This window comes from Mus musculus, chromosome 1 (genome assembly GCF_000001635.26).
Source record: "Mus musculus strain C57BL/6J chromosome 1, GRCm38.p6 C57BL/6J".
NCBI classification, from domain to species: domain Eukaryota; kingdom Metazoa; phylum Chordata; class Mammalia; order Rodentia; family Muridae; genus Mus; species Mus musculus.
The window spans coordinates 167,246,422-167,269,787 of record NC_000067.6 but is presented as its reverse complement, the minus strand read 5'-3'; the positions used below and the strand labels follow the sequence as shown (position 1 = coordinate 167,269,787).

Sequence of the window (23,366 nt, the reverse complement as noted above, 5' to 3'; positions counted from 1 at the left end):
TCTTATGTCTGTACAGCGTAGCAGGTGCCCAGGCCCTTGAGAGAGAAGAGTGTATTCAGGTTTCTCTCAGTGTCTTACGTGGAGTCGGCCTGAACCCCGCCCCCACTCCCCCGGCCCCGCCCCGCCCCGCCCCGCCCCCCCATTCTAACTTTAGAATTTGAGATCTGAGAAGTCAGTCTTCACATGCCAGTTCTTGGAAAAGCCAGCTTTAAACGCACCCTGCTTCTGCAGCAGAGACTGTAGCTCTTCTGTTGAGCACTTGGACAGATGTTTGAGTTTCAGGAAGTTGTTGGCGCTCAGCAGTTTTGAGGTGTGACACAGCCCTTGACTTTATTAGGAGGAACAACCTTTCCCTGGCCCAATCCTGTCCGGTTTTCTTCTCTTAATCCACTTAAAACACACATGCGCACACTTGCCCTCTAGCCGGGCATTGGAGCTCATTCTCTGGATCCCAGGGCTTAGGACACACGAGGGAGGCAGATTGGTGTGAGTTCAGTGTACACAGGCAGCTCCAGGCCAGCTAAGGCCTCAGAGTAAGACCCTGTCCCAACGAACCAAGGAAATATCCCTAAACACACCAGTGAAGCCTAAACAACCTCTAATACATTTATTACACCATTCCTTTCTGTTTTCTTCTTTATAAAACAACTTCATGGCTTTTTAAAAATTATGTGCCTGTGTGTGCTTGCCCGAGCATGCCTGCTTGCACACATGCCACAGAATGAATGTTATCAGAGGGCAACTTGGAGCAGAAAGTTCTTTCCTTCTACCATATGGGTCCTGGCGATCAAACCCAAGCCAGCCTTGGCAGCAGGGGCCCTTACCCACCACACCATCTCTCCAGCTCTGACCTTGTTTCTTCCTAGGAGAAACATCTCTTAAGTCCATAACCCCTCAGCCCTCAGAGCGGTTGCTGTAATGGTTCCCCATTTTCATAGAGTTCAGTAAGCAGCCTCGAGTCCCATAGCCCAGAGAGTGGTGGTGCTGGATCTGAATGAAGCCTGTCCAGCCAACTGAGCGGGGAGGGCTAGAAAACCTGACTCTGGTCTGGGGTGCTTAGCACAAGCTTGCTAGGGGCAATGTAGTGAGTGCCCACAAGGACTGGCAACTGAGCCCCCTCATAGGTGACACTAGGTTCAGAACGAGCAACAGACCCCACAAGCGAAAAGCAGAAGTGGAAGCCTGAAACACTAAGAATGGGGGATTTAAGGAGTGTGTGTTTGCCCTATGCTCAGTTCAGAGCTCCTAAGTCTCTATCTAGTGTGTTGAAAGATCTTTGGCCACAAACAACCTCCTGTCCCCCTTCGTGCCACAGAATCCTGTGTTCGTTAGTGTCACCCTGTGACCAGGAACTTGACTGAGAAAAGCATTTACTTTGGCCACTGGAGTCTGTTACAGGGCCTGTGGCAAAGCAGGAGCATCAGCCGAGAGGAAGCTTGGTGCCGAACGAAGTGCTGCATGCTTCATGGTGACCAGGAAGTGGAGGGAATGATCGGGGTCGGGGTCAAGTTGGGTCCCTAAGGTCACTGCCCTGACCCTACTTACTCAGTACCCACTCCTTCCTGTACACCATTGCGTCTGTTTCAGGCTGGCCTTGAAAGTAAGTGTGATCCCCCCCCCCCCCCCCCCCCCCGCCATGCCCCATGCGTCAGCTCACCAGTTTATGTGGGGGGCTGGCTGGGGTGGCTTGAGATAGCCTCATGTGTCCCACAGTCTGGCCCAGGACTGAGGGAAGACCTTGATTTTCTTGTCTTGAGTGCTGAGTATGCACCCCTAGTGCTCAGCTATAGGCTCAGCCATCACGTCACAGTTCTCGGGATGCTTAAGATGGAACCAGGGCTTGGTGTATGAGAGATACTGCCCACTGATGCTTGCCCACAGTCATACCTTCTGTATTTTCTGTGGTCCCAGCACTGTATCAAATGGTGAACCCATTAAAGAATTAATGTGGGCTAGGCGTGGTGGCACAGGCCTTTAGTTGTAGCAGAGGTACGCAGATCTTTGTGAGTTCCTAGGCCAGCCAGATCTACATATTCTCAACCTTCCTAATGCTGGGACCCTTTAATGCAGTTCACGTCGTGGTGACCTTCAATGATAAAATTGTCTTCGTTGCTGTTGCTACTTCATAACCGCAATTTTGCTACTGTTATGAATTGCAGTGTAAATATCTGATATGCAGGGTATCTGTGACACCCATCCATGAGAGGGTCATTTGATGCCCAAGGGGTCAAGACTCACAAACAAGACAAAACAGAAAACGAGCTGATTCATATCTGAAGCCAAGTTCTTCATGATCTCCCCTATTTGACATCCAGGGATGGGAAAGGAGGTAGAGTTAATTATCACGACCAGTGCCATAATCAGTCATGCTCTGGAAGAAACAAAAAACCTTACAAGACAAGGCACAAGCTGGCTGCTGGAAAAATTGAACAAGTAGAGTTGCTGGAGAGGAGCGCACGCTTGTGTGCACACACACACACACACACACACACACACAGCACAGGGATGCTCCCAGCCCCTCCCACACACCACAGGGATGCTCCAAGCCCCTCCCACACACCACAGGGATGCTCCCAGCCCCCTCCCATACACCACAGGGATGCTCCCAGCCCCCTCCCACATAGCACAGGGATGCTCCAAGCCCCCTCCCATATACCACAGGGATGTTCCAAGCCCCTCCCATACACCACAGAGATGCTCCAAGCCCCCTCCTATACAACTTGTGCTCTGCTGTTGGCTGTTGTCTGGCTGTTGAAAATGGTCTGTAATGGTGAACATAGGAGAGTATCCCTCGTTTTGTGGTCCCAAGTGGGGAACAAGGAAACCCCATTTTATAGCCCTGGGTTAGAAGCACAAGCTGTACATGGGTCAGGGCTTGAGCTGAGCATCCAAGGTCGGGAGAGTGGAACTGGGGTGGTCTTTTTTTTTTTTTTTTTTTTTTTTTTTTTTTTTTTTTTTTTTTTTTTTTTTCCCAGAGCTGAGGACCAAACCCAGGGCCTGCTCTACCACCGAGCTAAATCCCCAACCCCTGGGGTGGTCTTAAACTACATATCTGATTCTGTCTCCAGGTTGGTTACAGGAAAGTGGAGTTAGTGGTACACCCAGCTGGTCTGGTGGACAGTTGACTGTATGCAGCTGGTCTGGTGGTAGAAATTCTCCAACATTTTGGTGAGCAAAGAGGAAATCTTCTGTAGGAAGTCCAAATGGGGAACTAAGGCAGTGGATAGGAGTTCCTCAAGGCTTCTCCCATCAGGTGATTTCTTTTTTAAAAAAATTAATTAATATTCATTAGTACACTGTAGTTGTCTTCAGATGCACCAGAAAAGGGCATCAGATACCATTACAGGTGGTTGTGAGCCACCATGTGGTTGCTGGGATTTGAACTCAGGACCTTTGAAATAGCAGCCAGTGCTCTTAAGCGCTGAGCCATCTCGCCAGCCCCCAGGTGATTTCATTTCAGCTGCAGACACGTTTCTGCACAGGTACAGTTCTTAAACTCTTAGATAAGTCCCACTATAGAGTTACAGGTTCCTTCACCACAAGTGATAGGATTTCAGGTTCGTACCCCCACACCGCCATCTGAATACTGCTAGGATCAAGCCCTACTTCATGTATGCTAGGCAAGCTCTCTACAAAGTGAGCTAGTCTTAGTGTTTGGGGTGTGTGTGTGTGTAAGTGTAAGAGGTCTTGAACTCCTGCTTCAGCCTTCTGAGTGCTGGGAGAACAGACCTGTAAAACAGGTGTTTTCTACATCTGTAGAAAAAAAGTGATCCTCCTTGGTAAATGCATTTCTTCTTCTTTCTTAACCCGTCTCCCTGGGGAATCATGTCTCTTGAGTATTACATTATCCTGACTAGGCAACAGTCAGCTGGATACCAGCTTGTTTTACATGAACTGTTAGTTTCCTTGACTTTTGGGGAGCGTTTTGGTCTCGTCAGCAGTCTCCCAGCAGGCGAGTACCGCCGCAGGTGTCTCCTCCCATCCGTATGTTCTGTGGATTCTGACAAAGTGGCATGCCTGTGCAGAGAGTTCATATCCAGGATATCCCTTCTGGAAAATTGAGCATCCATGTAATTGACTGAGTTGGTCTGTTTCCTGGCGCCAGAACAAAATACCCAAGGCCAGGGACTATATAGAGAAAAGGGGCTTTTTTTTACCTTGCAGCTTGGAGGCTGGAAGTTGAAGGCTGAGTCACCGCTAAGGGCTTCATGGTGGTGGACACCTGTGTGGGAAACAGGAAACCAGAGAATGGGGAAGATGCCAGGCTTGCCCTGAAATCTACACATTTTCACAGGCACTTGCCAAGTCCGTGAGAACTACCTTCAATCTCTTTGAGACACCACTACCAACCGAGGGTCTTCCTCCCTGGAGGAGGTCCCACCCCTTTCCAACTGCTGACAACTCCAATCCCACCAAACCTCTGAGCCAGAGCCCCGCTGCCACCACCACCTGGGAGGAGGCTGACCTTGTACTTCCACTTCCCAGAAGTGTCTCTGTGGGGCAGATGAGTTAGATTAGCCTGGCAGTTGTGCCCACAGGTGAGCTTCAGAAAGGGCCATTCATCTCCAGAAGCTATATGTGGAGTTTGGTTGGGCTAACGTTTTGGGTTAACGGTGTTGTTAGACAAGGACCTTGGGCACCATATTGGTTATGGGATGTGTGTATGTGTGTGCGGGTGTGCCAGAGAGGGCAGTTTGGATTGTAGTTCATGATATCGAAGAGATTCTTGGACAGAGTGATGCCACGCTGGCTTCTGTCCTCATGTGAGCCTGATGTCATTTGTGAGCCTGATGTCACAGGAAGAGCTGACAGCCTGGCATCTAATTGGCCATTTTTATTTTCCACTGCTGTCCCAGGCTGTGCGTGGGGGGTGCTGCGCTTTGGCAAAGATGCTTGCTACCGGGCTTGACATGTGAGTGAGTCCTTGAATCACACAGCGGGAGGAGTTTTTACACCTGGATCTGCAGGCAGCAGGGAGAGAGAGACATTGGGCTGGGGTTGAGGTCTGAAATCCCAAAGCCCACTCCACCGTGACACTTTCCAACAAGGCCACACCTGTTTTGCCCAGGCCACACTTTCTAGTCCCTGTAAGTAGTGCTAAGGATTCAAAGGTATGAGTCTATGGGGTCCATTCCATTTTGGCAGTGGGTGGGTGGAGACAGGGTTTCTTTGTAGTCCTGGCTGTCCCTGGAACTCACACAGTAAACTAGGCTGGCCTTGAACTCCACTTGAGATCCACTTGCCTCTGCCTCCAGGGTGCTAGGAATAAAAAGGAGGGCACTGCCACACTGGGTAACCTTTGTCTGCTCTTACAAGGCCTGGGTTTAAGGCTGTAGCAGCAACACACAGTGTGAATGTGACTTGTTGGTGTCACACCTTTAATCCACACGATGGAGGCAAAGACAGTTGGATCTCTGAGGGAGATATCAGTTTGGTCTATGTAGAGCATTCATACTTGGAGATTACAGAGCAGTGGACAGGGAAGGAAGTGGAAAGGTTGCTTGGAGCTCAGTAGCCAGGAGCGTCCGCCCTTCCTTGGGCACCATCTCATGATGGTGATGATGGTGATGGCTACCACAACGATGATGATGATGACGACGCTGGTGACAGTGACAGGTAGCTGATGTGGCCCTGGTGGTGGTAGTGATGACTCTTGACAGCTACCGTTCTTGTAAGCCCTGTAACACCAGCAGTCCTGTGCCAGCTCATCCTGTTTCCCAGAGAACTTCTTTCACCCCTTCTGGTTATTTCTCCTTTTATTTATCTTGGCACTTCAAAACGAAGGACTGGAACAACTGTACTGCCATTTCTCCGTTTCCGCCTCTGGGATCCGCATTACACGGTTTTATTGACTTCCATACCGAAATTGAGTTCACTGATCCTTTCCTGACACTTGTACCTTTTCCATGTGTAATTCTGTTGGGATTTGGTTAAATTGATACTTAATAGTTACATTCTCATGACTATTTTAACTGTTAAATCAGGTTTGGGAAAAAAAAAAAAACAACCACGGGGCTAGAGAGGCCTTTTACACTCCCTCCAAACATCTCGTGTCCTCCACGGGTCTTGCCTCGGCACACGCGTCTGTCTTAGCAGACGTCACTTTGCCAATCAGCCAGAGTCCGACGAGGAAGCAGCATGAAGCTGCAGCACACCACCAGATGTTTGCTGGTGCATTCCTCTCTATGATAGAGCCCGAGTAAATGCAGCTCAACTACACAGTGCAAGGTGGACCAATGCATGCGTGTGATTTGCAAAGAATCCGTTTCCACTTGAGGGTGGTGTCGGCGGCAGTACACACCTCTAATCCTTTAAAGGCAGAGGCGGTTGGATTGTTGAGTTCTAGTAGGACTACACAGTTTCTACATTCGAGTGCCCAGACAGGGTCTAGAGGAGTACAGGGTGAGGCAGGGGACAACGCAGGACAACACAACAAAAAGCTCTCACAAAGCAACAAACCAGGAGGGTAGTATTACTGAGACCTGAGTGCAAAGGCCAGGCTGCCACTGGCTGTGGCCGCTGAGGTCAGTCTGTCTGGGGACTTGTTCTCTCAGGTGCTCATCTTAGACTCCGTGCTTTCTCTGAACGTAGAAGAGTCGGGAAAGGTTTGCTTAACTTTATTTTTTCTTTTTTTTTTTTTTTTTAAATAAAAACGTGGGTCTCTTCCAGTAGCCCTCCTGTCCCAGTCCTCCGAGTGTCAGGATTACAGACATGTGCCACCGTGTCTGGCAAGGTTAAACTTGAAGAAATATCGATCTCTATGGCAGGTTTTGTGGTAGAAAAACTGGGTGACCAGCAGGTCTGTGCCACTGTGTGACACCAGCCGCCTTTCCTAACTTTGTCCTTAAGCTGAGGTTGTCCATGGTTAGGAAGCCTTCACGTCTTTCAGAAGATGTGATGAGGTCACTGGAAAGCATGTGGCCCTATTGGCCGAGGTCCAGGAGGAGCCTGACGTGGGAAAAGGCAGGTGGACAGGACCGGGGAAGTAAATACAGATGCGGGAAGGGAAGAGAGGTGGTTTCTTAAGCTGTGCCTAGGCAGCTTCTCCGAGTGAGAAGAGCAATACTGATTCACTCGGTAGCTACCCACAGGAGGGAAGGGCAAGGGGGCAGGAGCAGCTTTCAATTGTGGCTTTCTTGAGCTAAACCCTTGGCCAGCAAACCAGATGGGAGAGCTCAGGTGGCTGAGAGCCTTGGTCTGGGATTCTGAACTAGAGGCCAGAGCTCTATCATTACAGCGTGTGGTTGAATTGTGGGTCCCAGGTTTGTTTGGGAAGAGGGTTTTATGTAATTCAATCCTGAAGGGATCTGTTGTGTACCAAATACCCCCAACTACTCTCGGGGTGAGATGTTAGGGGTAAGGCAAGGCAGAGCAGGGCAGTGGGGCAGCGGAGCTGGGGAGAAGAAAGCCAAATTGGATTCCTGTGAGGGAGCCATGCCCAACACTAAAAATAGTTTGACCCTAAATGACCAGGTCCATCGGGGGCAGAGGAGCAAGGAATTCTTCTCTGCGGAAACAGTTTTTTTTTTTTTTTCTTTCTTTGCCCTTAAATGTTGCTGTGAGGGAAGCCAGAAAAACTGGAAAAGTTGCTTTTATTAAAGCAATTCTTAAAAATTACATTAATTAGTATATGTGTCAGTGTGAGCATCCACTGGCTTGCCCTCTGGGGTCAGTCCTTTCCACCCAGGTGGGTTCCGAGGATCTGGTTCAGATTGTCAAGCTCGGCGCCAGGCACCTTTCCCCGGGCTCCCCAGTGGACGGCAGAGGGTGCGGCTCAGTGTACGTGTGAGTCTCTCACCCAGCCTCCACCGAGTTTTGCTGAGTGGCTTCTGGCAAGCAAGGCCTTGCCTCTAGAACTTGGTTGTCTTCCAGGTAAAGTAGGTGTAGTCAGCGACACCTGCTTCTCTCCACACACTGGCTGGATTAACAGGTAAGACGGTTACCTTGGTGACCCCCGATGGCTTGGAATAGAACCTGATAGCTGGAGAGCTGTGTGTCCTTCCTTAGAGCTGCATTGAACAGCTTTGAGAGTCCCTTCTGGGCCTTGTAGCCTGGTCTGTCTTTGTCTCATCTGAGGACCAGTGCGTGCATCAGGCATCCTCATAGAGCAGTATGATGGTTTGTAAGCGTCTGTCCTGATGCACTCTGGCTAGGAGAGGCTGTGCATCTCGACCGGTGCAGAGGAGTATTGATGTATATGCAGGCCAACTGGTGGCCCTTTAGACGATCCCAGATCTAATGGGCACACATCTCTCAAGCATCAGCACCATCTTTCTCTTCAAGGTTGTTGCCAAGGTTACCCCCCTGTCAGTATCCTGGCTCCTGCTTCTTTTCCATGTTGCCCTTTATTGTGAGTTAGTCGTCTAGGCTCTCAATTCTGCATCTGTGTGAATCCCAAGCACAGAATCACATAGGTCACTGGGAGCAGGCTTTGAAACAGTGGTGGTATCAGGCTATAGGGCCAGGGCTTGGGGGTACCGTAAGACCACAGCTTTCTCCAGGGTCTGATTTCCCACCCACTTCCCTCACAGCGCCTTTTCCACTCCAACAACGACTGTGTCGCGTCCTCGTCTCACAGTTGTTCTTTATAGATCTCTAGCACTTAGGAATCCTTTAAGGGGTTTGTGACAGTGGCTCAGTGGTTAAGAGCACTGGCTGCTGCTCTTCCAGAGGACTTGGGTTTGATTTCCAGCATTAAGATGATGACAAAAATCACCCGTGACTCTTGCATTGCAGGGTCTCAAGCCAAAGTCTTACCTGTGCTAGGCAGGTCCTCCATGACTGTAACACACTGCTGTACACTGCCAGTCTACTTTGTTTTTTGTTTTTAGGCCATGGTCTCCTGTATAGCTCTGACTGGCCTTGAGCTTGCTGTGTAGAGCAGGCTGGCCTCATGTAGACCAGGCTGGCCTCATATAAACTCACAAATCAGTGCTGGGATTAAAAGTGTGGGCTACCACACCCAGCCCCAATTCCCTGTTTTGTTTTGTTTTTAATTTTAAAAAAGCATTTATGTACTATAAATGTATTAGGTTATTGATATTGTCCCATAGTTCTTGAGTGGTTTCTTCTGAATTTTTTTTTTCTCTGTGTTTCAGTTTGGGTAATGTTCTTTTTTTAAAGAGGCCTTTAACATTTTATCATATCATATATTTATATGAGTACACAGTAGCTGTCTTCAGACACACCAGAGGAGGGCGTCAGATCTCATTGTGGATGATTGTGAGCCACCGTGTGGTTGCTGGGATCTGAACTCAGGACCTCTGGAAGAGCAGTCGGTGCTCTTAACTGCTTAGCCATCTCCCCAGCCCCTCAATTCCCTGTTTTAAGCTGTTGTTGGTTTATTTTTTGTTTGTTTGTTTTTGGTTTTTCGAGACAGGGTTTCTCTGTATAGCCCTGGCTGTCCTGGAACTCAGGACTCTAGACCAGGCTGGCCTCAAACTCAGAAATTCGCCTGCCTCTGCCTCCTCCTCCTTTAATCCTCTGTGCTGGGATTAAAGGTGTGCGCCACCACGCCCGGCTTGTTTTAGGCTGTTTTACACAAGAGGGAAAAAAGACATTGTTTGCTCTGGGATGACAGATGACAGATTCTGATCAGACAGGGTCCACCCAGCTCTGTTCAGAAGCCCTTAGCAGCGGCAGGCCTCAAAGTGGAGGGCATTTGCAAGGTGTCAGTTTTTCTGAATTCAGTCCACAAAAAAACCCATTCCCGGTCCCTGTCTGGATTGCCTGTTACTTTACGGGAAAGACGGCCCCAAATAAGACATTTATAAATAGCAGCAGCTCCTGCTTCGTCACATCTTGCTGCAGAGCGGCACCCACAGTTGAAACACATTTCAGCACTGACAGACCCCAGCACGGCAGGAAGCAAAACTGTCCTGCATACATATTCAGTGACTTTCTTTTCCTCTTGCAGCCTCCTTCTGTCCTGCCTAGCCCACATAGCGTCTGTGAGCTGAGCTGCACATTCCAGGGTTTCTGTGGGTGTCTGAGCACACGCAGGCCTGTAGAGTGTGTGCACTGGGAATGTCTTTAACTTATCGCCAGAATGGAACATTGGGAAGAGGCTCAGAGAGGTGGAATCCGTCTGCTCTGCCTCTGCAAGCCTCGGTGCAAGACGGATTAGCTCCTCTGGGGTCTGTGCGAGTGCATGCAGAGGTTGGGGCTTTGCTGGGGATTAAGCCCAGGACCCTGGGCATGCTAGACAGTACTCTACTGAAGTGGAAACTTAAGGGTTCTCTGGAAAGTCGGTTGGATTGTATAGAAAGAACACGAAGGAGCCTTTAGCTGAAGTGGACACAGGTGAAAGAAGGCAGACTTGTGATAGAAGGTTTCGCTGAAGCAGACACAGGAGAGAGGATGTTCTGCTAAAGCAAGCATGTGAAAGGGCGCATGATGGATTCTTTGCTAGCCACATGCGTGTATTGGTCCACTTTTCCTTGTGCAGTAGTTGAGCTGCATGTGTGGGGACTCCAAAGAGAGAAACATCAAAAAAAAAAAACTTCTGGTGGTGTGCTGCAGCCTCTTGCCACTTCCTTGGACTCCTCAGACTTGGGCAAAGTTGTGTCAGCTGAGACAGGCGCATGTGCTAAGGCAAGGCCTGCGGAGGACCCATGATGTTTGGAGGGAGTATAGATAGACAGACAGTGACAGACAGTGGCAGAGGCTGAGGTTGGCTTGCTGGTACAGCTAGCTATGCAGCGCTTGTTGGTCTTGTGTCTTCGCTGATCTTCACCGAGAAAGGCAAAGCCTCTATCTAGGTTCTAACTTCTGGTGCTCCTCCTTGTCCTGCCTGCTGACTCACGCTGCGGCTGAGACCTGGCTGTCTTGTCTGCTAGGTAGTAGTACCACTCTGTCTCTGCGTGTTTGCTATGCTGACTCTACCAAACTGGACTGCTGGTGTGTCTGTGAAATGTTTGCGAGTGGACTGAGCTGCCGCTTCTTGCTAACCTGTGAACTGAACTTCCAGGCAACACAGACAGGAGTTGCTCCAAAGAACCTTTCTAAACAGGTTCTCTGCAACTCCCTCTCCCCCCCCCCCCCCTGCCCCCAATCCGTTCTTTTCTGATACTTCTGGTGGGTGGTGGGCTAGCAGGGAGGTTAAAAATGTTTAAGAATCATCACTAAAAATAGTTTGTTTTTAAAGTTACACTCTACTCTCAGTTGATGTTTCTGGTTTTTGACTATCTTTGAAATGGATGAGTAGCCTGTCTGTGGCACTCTGCTGTTAGGAGAATAAAATGTGAAAATAGACATAAAAATGAAAAGGCACAAATTCTCTACAATAGTGATATGTCACTAGAATATATATAATCATTTTCAGACACACACACGTGTGTGTGTGTATGTGTATATATATATATATGTGTGTGTGTGTGTGTGTGTGTGTGTGTGTATAAGAAATATATAGCTAAACTGCCAGGATCCTGTAGTCCCTTAAATGAAGTAGCATATTTGCAGATAACGTATGCACAGTCTACCATGTACTAGTTAACTTTTGAAAATATGACATTTTATTTGTCCTGTGTGTATGTGTGTGGAGGTCATAAAGTCCAATGAACATCTTACAGACCCTACCATATACCATAACTTTAAAATATCTCTCAATTCTTTCCTTTTTCTTTTTCTTTTTTTCCCTTTTCTTGGATTTTTGAGACAGTTTCTCTTGGGTAGCCCTGGCTATCCTGGAACTTGTTCAGTAGACCAGGCTAACCTCCAGTTTATCCTGCTTCTGTCTCCTGAGTGCTGGGATTCCACCATGGCCACTACGCCTGGCTAATTTTGGGGGATAGGGCATCACTGTAGACCTGGCCGGTCTGTAACTTAACGTGTAGACCAGGCTGATCTTGAATTCAGAAAGATCCACTGGCCTCTCCTGCTGTGTGCTGGGATTAAAGTGTTGCTACCGTGCCCGACTTTTATGTAACTTGTAATGGGCTTCAATGTAGTGACTTTTAAATTTAAACTAATTACTGAGACATGGTCTTTTAGTTACGTTTCTACTGCTGTGACAAGCAACTTATAGAAGAAATTGGGGGCTCCCAGTGCCAGCAGGTAGTAGAGTCCATGACCATCATGGCGGGGAAACAGGGTATCGGGCAGGAATGGTGCCGGAGCTGTACCTGGAGCTTACATCTTGAGTCAACCAGGAGGGGATGGGGAGCACCCGAGTGTGCACTAACTGGGAATGACGCCCCTAAGTGACACCTCCTCCAATAAGGCCACACCTCCTAATCCTTCCCAAACGGTGTCCACTGCAGACTAAGCATTCACATATATGAGTCTATGGGGGACCATTCTCACCACACATAGTTTATATACCATGGGCTACTTTTATATTTGAGATCTTCCTTCCTCAGCCTTCTCAGTAACGGACTGTAGCTGAGTAGCCCACGCCATTGGCTCTTAGTCTGCTACGGGGTTCGGGGTAAAACTCAGGACCTAATTAGGTGTTGGGTGTTCTAGGGCAAGGCTACTGAGTGGTGCATTCCTAGTTGATGTCCCCGTGTATATTTATGCCACAATTGGCAGGGGAGTATCTTGTGAAGGAAAAGAGACCTTAGATGGTTGTAGTCAATCTTTTGGGTCCGAGACACATGCTCCTTTTGCCAGGAGTGAGTTCACTGCTAACCGTCCCAGCGCTCCAGCTTAGGCTCTACTCAGCAGCAGAAGCCTTGAAAGCTTTGGTCAATAATTAACTTGGAACACGGTCCTAGAGTGGATGGCGTTCATCTGGCAGCTGTGCATGTTAACTGGGACAAGTGTCCAGAGTCAGAAAATTAAGGGCATGCGTTAACTAGGGGCCTCTGACAGCTTCTGAGAATAGAGTGTCTCTCAGGGAAGGCAGGATCATGTGCTCCGGCCTTGCCACCCGCAGAGATGATTTAAGGGTCTCTGGAAAGCATTCGGGCCCAGAGCGCCCATCCGTCACAGTTACTCAATTTCTTACACCTGCTTTCTCAGCTGATCCTGGGTAATCGAGGAAACGGTAGTATCCATCCCTCCTGCTAACACGAGCTGGGGATGTGGCCTCTTAAGTACTTTAACATTTAAAAATATTTATTTATGTCTTTATTTAGTGGGAAAGAGTTTATATATAGCATGGGCTGATCTTAAACTCCAGGCTCTCCTGCCTCGGCCTTGCGTGACCAGCCATGCTCACCTAGTATGTAGAAAGCCACGGTTTGGGTCTCTAGTACCACCTAAAACTGTGGTGCTGCACGCCTATAACCCCAGCAGGGTCAGAGCGCTAAGGTCACCTTTGGTTATACAATGTATTTTCCAAAGGAACAGAACCGATATATATGTACTGTTATATTATGTTTATTATAATATAAATAATATACTACTGGGGTCCTAGTAGTCCAACAACGGCTGTCTCCTGACTAAAAGGCCAAGGGCCCCACAGTTGTTCCAGCCACACATTCTCAGTCTCAGGCAAGTCCTGCGAGCTGCCACTTTTCAGTCTATGATGGAATCCCAAAGGAAGTAGGTTCTAACGCTAGTGATGTGGGTGACCAGGGAACAGGCACGTGCCAGCAAGAGTGAGGGCAAACAGGCAAAAAGCAGCCACAGCTGCTAATGTTCCAGTCTGAAGACCTTGACCCCATGGCTCTCAGCACCCGTGCCCTGCAAGCTCCTTCCTAGGATGGACTGTTAAGTGCTTCCATGTTCTTTCACAAAACATCATGGTGGAGAGAGAGAGGGGAGGGGGGAGGGAGAGAGAACACGTGCCAGCCTAATGTTGACTCTGCAGTGAGGCTCACTCTTATTCTCAGTGACCAAGAGCAAGCAGGGCAGAAAGAAATACAAAACGTACAGTGTGAGGAGAAAAGAGCCCCCGGGAATGTAATGTTGGAGCGAAGGTTTGTGCTGAAAGATGAGAAACGGAATAGAAGGGCAGGAGCCCCCAGGGTGAGACCCCATTCAGCTAATTCTGCAACTTGTGAGGAGTAATTTAAGACAGGCATCTTGAGGTGTAAGGATACCTGACTCATTTCCTGGCAATGGAAGATGAGTAAGGCAACAGACAACTGACAGGAACGCGCCGTCGGATGCTCCATCTGAGTGTAGCGTAACCCTGAAGGGTGTGCTGCGGTGAGGTGGTGGAGGGGGCAGATGGCAAGAAGGTGATGACTGGGCAAGAGTCAGCCAGGATGAGGAGGGTGGGGTCAGGCAAGGTGACATTGGAAACAGCTAGCTGGATGGCTCGGAAGGCAGTGAGTACTCAGACAACTGCAGGAATTGGAGACAGGTGCAGCATCCGTTTGGGGCTCTTGGCTACTAGCACAATGCATGGATGGATGGTGTGCCGTTATCATTGTTAAGTTTCCAGGACCAGGTATCTAGAATTAGCCCTCTGAGAAGGTTGGGAAGGAGCATGGAAGCACAACTGGGAAATATCTGATCCCTCTTCAACAACCATGTAGAGTATATTAGACTCGTGCGGAAGGTGGAGGTTTGAAGGACCATTAGCACCGATGGAATGTTCTAGCCACTACATGTAGCACATAGTGGACAGCCTGTGCGCTCTGTCCTGAGGTGTTGGAGAAAGCAAATGGCAGCTTTGAGAAGCTGAAGTTCCCCCAGAGTTGCTTGGGTGTCTTAGTCAGGGTTTCTATTCCTGCACAAACATCATGACCAAGAAGCAGTGGGGGAGGAAAGGGTTTATTCAGTTTACACTTTCCACATTGCTGTTGATCACCAAAGTATGTCAGGACTGGAACTCAAGCAGGTCAGGAAGCAGGAGCTGATGCAGAGGCCACGGAGGGATGTTACTTACTGGCTTGCTTCCCCTGCCTTGCTCAGCCTGCTGTCTTATAGAATCCAGGACTACCAGCCCAGAGATGGTCCCACCCACAGGGGGCCCTCCCACACTTGATCACTCATTGAGAAAATGCCTTACAGCTGGATCTCATGGAGGCGCTTCCCCAACTGAAGCTCCTTTCTCTGTGATAACTCCAGCCTGTGTCAAGTTGACACACAGAACCAGCCAGTACATTGGGTAACAGGATTAATGTGTGCGTCTGCCCAGCTCTTCCTCTAAGCCCCATGCCTATGTGAAGGCGGGTGTGGTAGTACGCAGAGTGTCCTGCAGAGTGGCTCTGATTCCCTACCTGCCCCTCTGGCAGCTTGGTTTCCATTAGCTCAGTTGGCTGACAGGTGAGCAAACAGCCAGCTGTTCTGCTTGGCCTGGGAACGGGTCCCCGGAGAAGGGAGTCCAGGCGTCACAGCAGAAACATCTGGACACATCAGCAGATCTACCTAGCTTACAGCTCCTGCTTCACAGCCCAGGAGAGGCTGAGCTGGAGGGGGAGGCAGGTGCATCGCCATCAGCACGTGTGCCGTAGGAACTTTACCTTGCCTCCCGAGGAGATGTGTGCAGTGGCCTGCTCAGGGACCATTCAGGCAAGGAAGACTAGGAGGCAGGGCCTTCTGGCTCAGCACAGAGCAGTGCTAATTCCCGAGGAAGCTGGCACTATTTTATATAGTAACCATTCCAAATATCTGTAAGAGATTATTGAGTTAAGTCATATCGGCCTGAATGAATCATAAACTCGTTATACCACAGCTGCTTCTAGAAAGAAGTTGACTGTGGCTGTGTTTCACACATGTTTGGGAGGAGGCGACTTGGAGGGGTCAGTTCTTCTACCATGCGCCTCCTAGGGATTGCACGTGGGTCGTCAGGCTTGGCCGCAGGCACCTTGATCCACTGAGCCATTTGGAAGCTCCCTACCTTAAAGTTTTTCTTGAACTGTGGATTATGCCTGGCTGTGGGGCTGTGTAACTCCATGTAGGGGCTATAAAAAAAAATGTGGCAACAGAGACGACAAGTGAATTCAGAGTCAAATGCTTGATGGATCATAGGTGGTTTGGACAGTTACTTTAAAGCCACTTGGTTCTAAACACACGACACGAGCATTTATACTGTGCGCGCCAGCCACCGGAAACACTGCGTGCGGCCCTGATCGGAGACTTATACCATATTGCATTGCAATGTGGTGTTTGTACTGAGCATGCAGGGTTCTCTAATCTTCCAGAAACTCAGTGGTTTATGAGCAACAAAGACTTTGGCTATTATCTTGCCACCGTCCCTCCGCATGTAAATGTCAGATTAGTACATCTTGGATTGTCTAGTGTGGAAATGCTTAATTTTAAAAGCATTAAAAGTATTTGGCTTGCTGACTTGAGTTTCTTAATCGTCTTATGACTTTTGCTTAGAATTCAGAGAGGGTTCGCAACAGTTTCAGAGATGTTATTAAACAGGTATCTGCCATTTTATACTATGTAATTATGGGATGGGGGTGTTTTCAGAAGTGTCTATTATAGAATAAAAATATCGATTAATTTTGAAACATGCTTAAGGTGATTTGTGTTGTTTGCTATCAAATCTTAAGTCAAGGTTTATTCAAAAATGTTTTTAAGATTTATCTTATAGTGTTTTGCCTACATGTATGTCTGTGTATCATGTTCTGTGTCTGGTGCCCTTGAGGGTCAGAGCTTTTGGTTGTGAGCCACCAGGTGGGTCAGGGGACCTGGATCCAGGTCCTCTGCAAGGGCTACAAGTGCTCTTAATCAAGGAGTCAGCTCTAAAACACCCAGTATTTATTTATTCATCCAGATAGGACCACGCTATGTGGTCCTCGGTAGCCTAGAACTCGGTATGAACACCAGGCTGGCCTCGAACTCACAGAGATCCATCTGTCTCTGCCTCCCAAGAGCTGAGATTGAAGGCGTGCACCCAGTTAAGATGTTAAGTTTTTAAAAAAAGGAATCTAAAACTACTTATTGACCTTCAGTTTTCAAATAGATAAGTGTAGGTGGAGAACATTCTGATGCTATAAGATTGTTTTCCTGAAGAGAGTAAAGGCTTCATTCTTAATGCGAAACCAAGCAATCATATCTACTTCATGCTTTTATCTTTCATGAATGGCAAAAATTATATATTAACTAGGGGCTTGTTTTAAAATAAATCTCATTGAGTAGTAAATATTTAAGTTGTATCTGGGGTCATGTAAACATTTCTCATGTAAAAGGGGTGAAATAAGTTGAAGGTGTCACCCTGTCCAGTGGCACCTGCTGGGCACATCCTCTGGAATTGCTCCATGTTTGGTGGTTTCTAACAGCGATGGAGGAATGTCTTAAAGGGACCATGCTTTCTATACCTTGGGGGCAGGCCAGCTTTTGGGGGTAGGCGTCCCAAGGGCATGCTGTTCTTTCCTGCTCTCACCTGCCCTCTTCTGTGGAGGAGGCTGCCTGCACTCTGGGAACAGAGGTGACACAACTGGCTGTCCCGGGTTTTCTGGGTATCTGGAGAAGGACCCCCCCCCCCTTTTTTTCCCTTGTCTTGCTTTTGTCCTCTGACCCGGTTAGCTCTCACTGAACCTGTGTGGTCTCCTGCATAGTTTTCAGTCAAGTGACACTCTGTCCCTTTGGGATGGCGCCCTTGAATACATAGCACAGTGTCTGCAGTATCAGTGTGTTCAAGAGTGAAAATCTCTTCCCGTCTCAGATCTGGGGAGGAAATGTCCTTTAGGGCTGCTTTCCCCTTGCCCACCCTGTCTTACCCATCACAGCTGGCCTCCTGTGTCCACTGCAGCAGCCTGGCCCCAAGTCTTTCTGTGGGTACCCAGCTCATACTCTGTCAGGGCCTTGATGCCCTCCAGTGCTCTTCCTTGTGTGTAGGATATATCTGTCTATACGGAGTTTCGTACTTAACATCAGCCAAGACCTGCTCACAGCTGTTCACTCCCTAGCTACCGTTGATCCTTTTAGACATGTGATGAAGATAGGGACCAGTGTTTCAGATTTAAAATGCTTAATGTTTTACCTTAGATTGGGTAATTTATACACGGCGGCATACTGCTCACGGTTATGGGACTGGCAGATTCAATGTCTGGCGAGGACCCACCCCTGGAAGGCAGTACCCTATGTGTACTCACACTGTGGAAAGGCAGGAGGGTTCTCCTAGGCCTTCTTGGATAAGGGCACCAATGGAATCCAGGAGAATGGAGCCGTTGTGACCTAATTACTTCCCAAAGCCCTTCATTTTATTCCCATTGCATTGAGGATTGGGTCCCAACCAGTGGAGTGGAAGAGGGGTGTGAGGTGGGGGAGCAGACTCCGGACCACAGCGGAAACTTGTCAGACAAGAGACAGTTGGCTCTGGCTTAGGTTCCAAGCCCGTGCAAGACAGATGTTCCTGACTCAGCCATCTCACAGATGGAGAGAATTGTAGAGGAGGTGAGCCACTGTCTCCAAACTCAGAAGACATCTCTCGAATTGAACGTGGGCTGGTGTGAGTCAGGCCGGGTTTGTTGCAGTGGTTGTTGTTTTCTCATGGTCATGTCCAGTCTCCAGCAAAATCCTTCCATCTCTTCATAACTTCAGCCCCGATATGGCATCACTTTTGGCTGGCCCGATGATAATTAGTAGACCCTCCTTGAGATCAAAGGGGCTCTGATGGAGGCCCTCAACATTTTTTAATCTTTTCTGATTAACATTTGAATAAACAGCTTATTGAAAAAAGCAAGTCCCATGTGTGGAAACCTCACCAAATGCTTGACTGAAAACATTAGCCACCTGCTTTAGCTTGGACCAGCCTCTTTGTTCATGTCTTTTCTTGAGAATTTGATCTTTCGTGGTGGGGTCTTGGTATCCTAGCCTAGCATGGCTTTTAGTACAGCCAGGCCTTCCCAAGTGCTGAGATTTCAGGTGTCTGACACCACACCCGGCTGCATGGTCTCTTAATCTCATCTTTCTCCTCCTTTTGATTATCTAGTCCCGGGCAGTACAACTCTGGGCACTAATCCTGTTCTGGCTAGGCATCTGGACCAGGACACTGTTAATGCAGACAATGCCCAATGGGGCTAGCTAACTCAGTCTTAATGATAACATAGGAGGTCAGGGAAGCACTGGAGGCCCTGTGGTAAAACCCTTGCCTAGAACCTGGGGGTCACTAGGGTGTCCGTGTGTCCCTGTGTGTGTGTGTGTGTGTGTGTGTGTGTGTGTGTGTGTGAGAGAGAGAGAGAGAGAGAGAGAGAGAGAGAGACAGACAGACAGACATCCGGCCAGAGGACAAACTGGCCTTGTTTTTCTTTGGGACAGGGTCTTTAGTTGGCCCAGGGCTTGTTGGTCTGGCTCTGCTAGCCGGCCGCTGAGCTGCAGGGATCCTGTTTCTGCCTGCCCACCACTGGGATTATAAAGTCACCATGCTTGGCTTCTTAGATGGGTTCTGGACATCAAGTGCAGGTCTAGTTTCTCTATAACAAGTGCTTCACTACCCCAACTGTCTCCTTAAAGGTAGAAAGACTCAGGAAGACTTGGTCATTTCACAGAAATGACAGGAAGTCTGCCCAGTCCCCCCCTCCCTCACTCCCTGATAAGGTTTTTTTGTATATAGTCCAGGCTGTCCTGGAACCCTATAGACCAAGCTGGCCTTGAACTCACAGAGATCGGCTTGCCTCTGCATCTAAGATCACTGGAAATAAAGATGTGTGCCACCACACCTGGCACATCTTGGGTTTTTTTTTTTTTTTTTTTTTTTTTTTTTTTTTTGTGGGGGGGGTGTGGGATTCTTTGTATAGCCCTGGCTGTCCTGGAACTCACTTTGTAGACAAGGCTGGCCTCGAACTCAGAAATCCGCCTGCTTCTGCCTCTCAAGTGCGCACTCGGGATTAAAGGCGTGTGCCACCACGCCCTGCTCACATCTTGTTTTCTTAAGGACAGTTAGTGAGTGGAATGTGGCAGCCACCCAAGACCAGCATCTATGACTTCCTTAGCCACACAGGTAGGTTGCTGTTTCTGATGCCTGTCAGGTGGCAGGGACTCTTACTCCGGAGTGACTCGTGGCTCTAGTTTCAGTTTGATAGTCTTTGTCCACATTGAATGACCTAGTAGGGCACTTAAACCCTCACTGTTTCTACTGCTGGACATGGAGACACCAGTGAATGTGCAACTCTTTTCTCGAAGCCCGTGAAATCCGGAAAAGAGTCCTATTAGATTTGAATCTGGAAACAAAGAATGCAATTTTCCTGCATAGAGAAGTCAATCAGTCAGGCATTTGCTTCTGCAGAGGTCATTTTTACTGCCTGGCCCTAAGCGGCCCCATCCTGGAGGGGAGCATAGGAAATGTGGGCCTGCCGGTGAAAGAAAAGGTGCTGAATAGCCGGTACCGGTACCGTGTCTGTCCTTGAAGAGCTCTGGCATCCTTAGGCCTAGGAGCCCAGATCATTATTATTTCAGTATTTGAGTGGACGTAGAACAGGACAGCGGCAGCGGAGGGGCTGGGAGTGCGTGGGAGGAACAGGCTGTGTTGTGTATTGGAAAACAAGCTGTGCCAGCCCTTCCCTTCGCTGTGAGTGCATGAGCGAGCGTAAGTCGGGGACTGCAGAGTATTGCATAGAGAAGAGAACATTCTTTGCAATCCAAGGGCTTCTGTCCGGTAAGCGCAGATGCCGTCGGAACCAGATGCTAAGCCTGCTTGCGTGCCCAGCTCTGAGGTTACAGGCGCCCGACACTGCTCATTTTTAAAAAATGTGCTGGTGATCAACTTTAGGTTCCCGTGCTTGCAGGTTACCAAATGAGCGTCTCCTCCAGCTCCTGCCCCTGGACTCATGCATGTGCGTAGATAACATACACATACGACTGTGGAAATGATTTCTGCTTTTAGACAAAATTGAGGCTTTTATATACGGTTGTCCTTCAGAGTCCATAAATGGCTGATCTCAAGAGCTCTCCCCTTAGGTGCTGGATTGGATCTTCAAATACCTTTATACCTTGGATGTTCAAATACCTTTTAAAGACGTTGAGGGTGTGTGTACCTTCTTGTATAGCTTAGTTTAAATCCTCTCTAGATTACTCACACACACCTGTACTTAATTCTTCAGAAAGTAACAAGAAAGATGTCTGTGCATGTTAGTGTGGATACTGTCTGTTTATTCAGATAGGGTCTCCTTTTCTAGCTCTGGCTAAAATCGAGCTCATGATTCCTCGCCTCAGCTTCCCAAGAACGGGGACGGTTAGTTGGGTGTCACCATGCCCAACTGGATTCCAGTTTAAAAAATAAAATTGCTTAAGTATGTTGCAATAGCACTCATGATAAAGAGGGCCAATTGCGTATAGTTTTATAATGTATTCTGAACATCTCCCACACTTCAGCTATTCTTCGCAAATGGCTTTTGGTAACTTTGTATGTTTGTCATGCAGCAAGATTTAATGGCCTCTGATGCTGGTGACCAGGAGTGGCACTACTAGCTTGCATGCAATGATGGGCCTTTCCATAAGCAACATGTGCATATGTAAACCTGTCTATTTAAATATGTATGTATGTATGCATGTGTGTATGTATGTATGTGTACCGTGTATGTACCTCATACCTGTGAAGGCCTGAAGAGGAAAAGATGGTTGTGAGATGCCGTGTGGGTGCTGGGCAAAGGGATTCAAACCCAGTCCTCTGCAAGAGCAGCAAGTGATTTTAAACACTGGGCCATTTCTTCAGCCCTGCAAAATTAGTTTTGTTTGTTCCTCAGAACAACCACATGGAAATGGAATTTCTTGGTCAAAAAGACCATTTATCTGTCTAACCATTTATCCGCTAGCCTAGCTGCTAGGCAGGCTCTGTGGTGCGGTGCCAGCCGCTGCTAGCGTTTGGGGATAAGTTTCCAGGTGCAGTGTTGCTGGGGTGGCTGTGCTGTAAAGCTCCCGACTCTGCAGCAGATATGGCGAGCACAACAGCAAGAGACTGGGGAGATGGTCGCCCTCTGCCGCATCATCTTCTCCTTCCCAGGAGGATGGGCACACACCTGCTTTCATTGCTCTGCAGTCTGTTCCCACGCCCCTAAGCCCCATATGCAAAAGGATAGAGTAGTTCTTTTATTATTTTGCCTTAGTCTAGCACATGACTCTGTCCTCCTCTTTGAACTGGAATGAAGTGGGGAGCTGAGCAGACGTACTCCCAGGGAGCAGCAGTCTCTATATCTTCTCGGAAAGGGAGACTCATTGGCACGCGGGAGCCTGTGCTGGGCTCTCAGCTCGTGCCAGGCTCCTTCACCGTGGGAACTGGTCATACGCTGGTTGGCTCTTTTTTTTTAAATAAAACATTTCATTAATGAGATTATCAGTTCTAAAATGAGGGAAAGATTACAGGGTGATATCTCCCTCAGCCAGCTGTAGGTTCAGGTGCTGTTTTTCAGGGTGGGTCCACAGCTACAGACCATCCTATAGGACAAAGTATGCTATAATCACAAACTCAAATTCCAGGCTCTACACCATCATGAGAGTGGTCTTGCTTGTACCCTACATAAGAGACTAGAAAGGGGGTTCATTTCTGCTTGCCTTCCGATCTCTGTAGTCCTTTATGCCAGCTTCAAATTCATCTGGCACCTGGCTGGCAGACATTCATGACCCCAGCCAGGTCTTTTCTTTGAAACAAATCACCAGTTGGAAGAATAGCCTGTGTTTGGATGAGCAAATTAAATCTGATCTCTGAAGGATGGGTTGTAGTGTAACCACAAAATTCCACTTCTGGTTTCTTCATGATCAGATACCACAGCAAATTTCCTAGAATATGGGCCTCCGCTAGAAATGTTGCAGATGTTTCTAGCGATGTTGCACAACGTCTGTTCCAACTGCCTGGCCCGTTTCCAGGGCTGGCTTCCTCTTGCCTTCAGCCACCGAGATCGTTAATCCTGGTATATTTCTCCCCAGCTCCTGGTCCTCCTTCACCGTGGGAAGGTTTCAGGAGCCTCAGGTGATGCCGGTGAAAAGGACAGAAATGCTGGCCTGGCTGAGATGTCACATACCTATAATCCCAGTACTCGGGAGGTAGAGGCGGAGGCGGAGGCAGAGGAGGCAGGCAGATTTCTGAGTTCGAGACCAGCCCGATTTAGAGTGAGTTCCAGGACAGCCAGGGCTACACAGAGAAACCCTGTTCCAGAAAAACAACAACAGTAACAAAAAGGGTAGAAACGTGGGGACTAGAAGTGTGCAGACTAGGTAGCAGCTGTCTTTTTGATGGCCTTATTTTGCTTAGCACACGTTATCCTGGAAGGTTGCGCTGCATTGTAAGTACAGTCCACATTTGGCTTACCTGTCAATGGAGGAATGGTTGTTGCGTGAACAGTGCTGCTGTGAACATGAGCCCGTGCACATGTATTTCAACCCCTGCCTTCAGTTCTCTGGGGGCACATATCCTAATGTGGAATTAATACACCATGTGGTAATTTAATGGTTAATATTTGTAGGCGTTACCATCCCACTGTCCACAGTGCCCACAATCATTTTATACCCGTCACTTACGCAAAACTTCCCCTTTCCCCATGTCTTTCTGACGTGTGTGGAAGGCTATTTCCTTGTGGTTTTGATTT

At 48.4% G+C, this 23,366-nt stretch overlaps 1 protein-coding gene, 1 long non-coding RNA gene and 1 pseudogene across 7 annotated transcripts in view; 1 reads left to right on the top strand and 2 right to left on the bottom strand.

Annotated features, from left to right (window-relative positions):
* Positions 1-23,366, top strand: part of Uck2 (uridine-cytidine kinase 2) — a 63,039-nt gene that overhangs the window by 16,146 nt on the left and 23,527 nt on the right. The gene's annotated exons all lie outside the window — the stretch shown is intronic.
* On the bottom strand, positions 2,254-2,926 carry Gm46170. Its single transcript, XR_001779530.1, has 2 exons — positions 2,686-2,926; positions 2,254-2,371 (listed from the first exon to the last, which is right to left on the bottom strand). It is a non-coding gene; the product is annotated as a predicted gene, 46170 (long non-coding RNA).
* On the bottom strand, positions 21,349-22,734 carry Gm51816 (annotated as a pseudogene).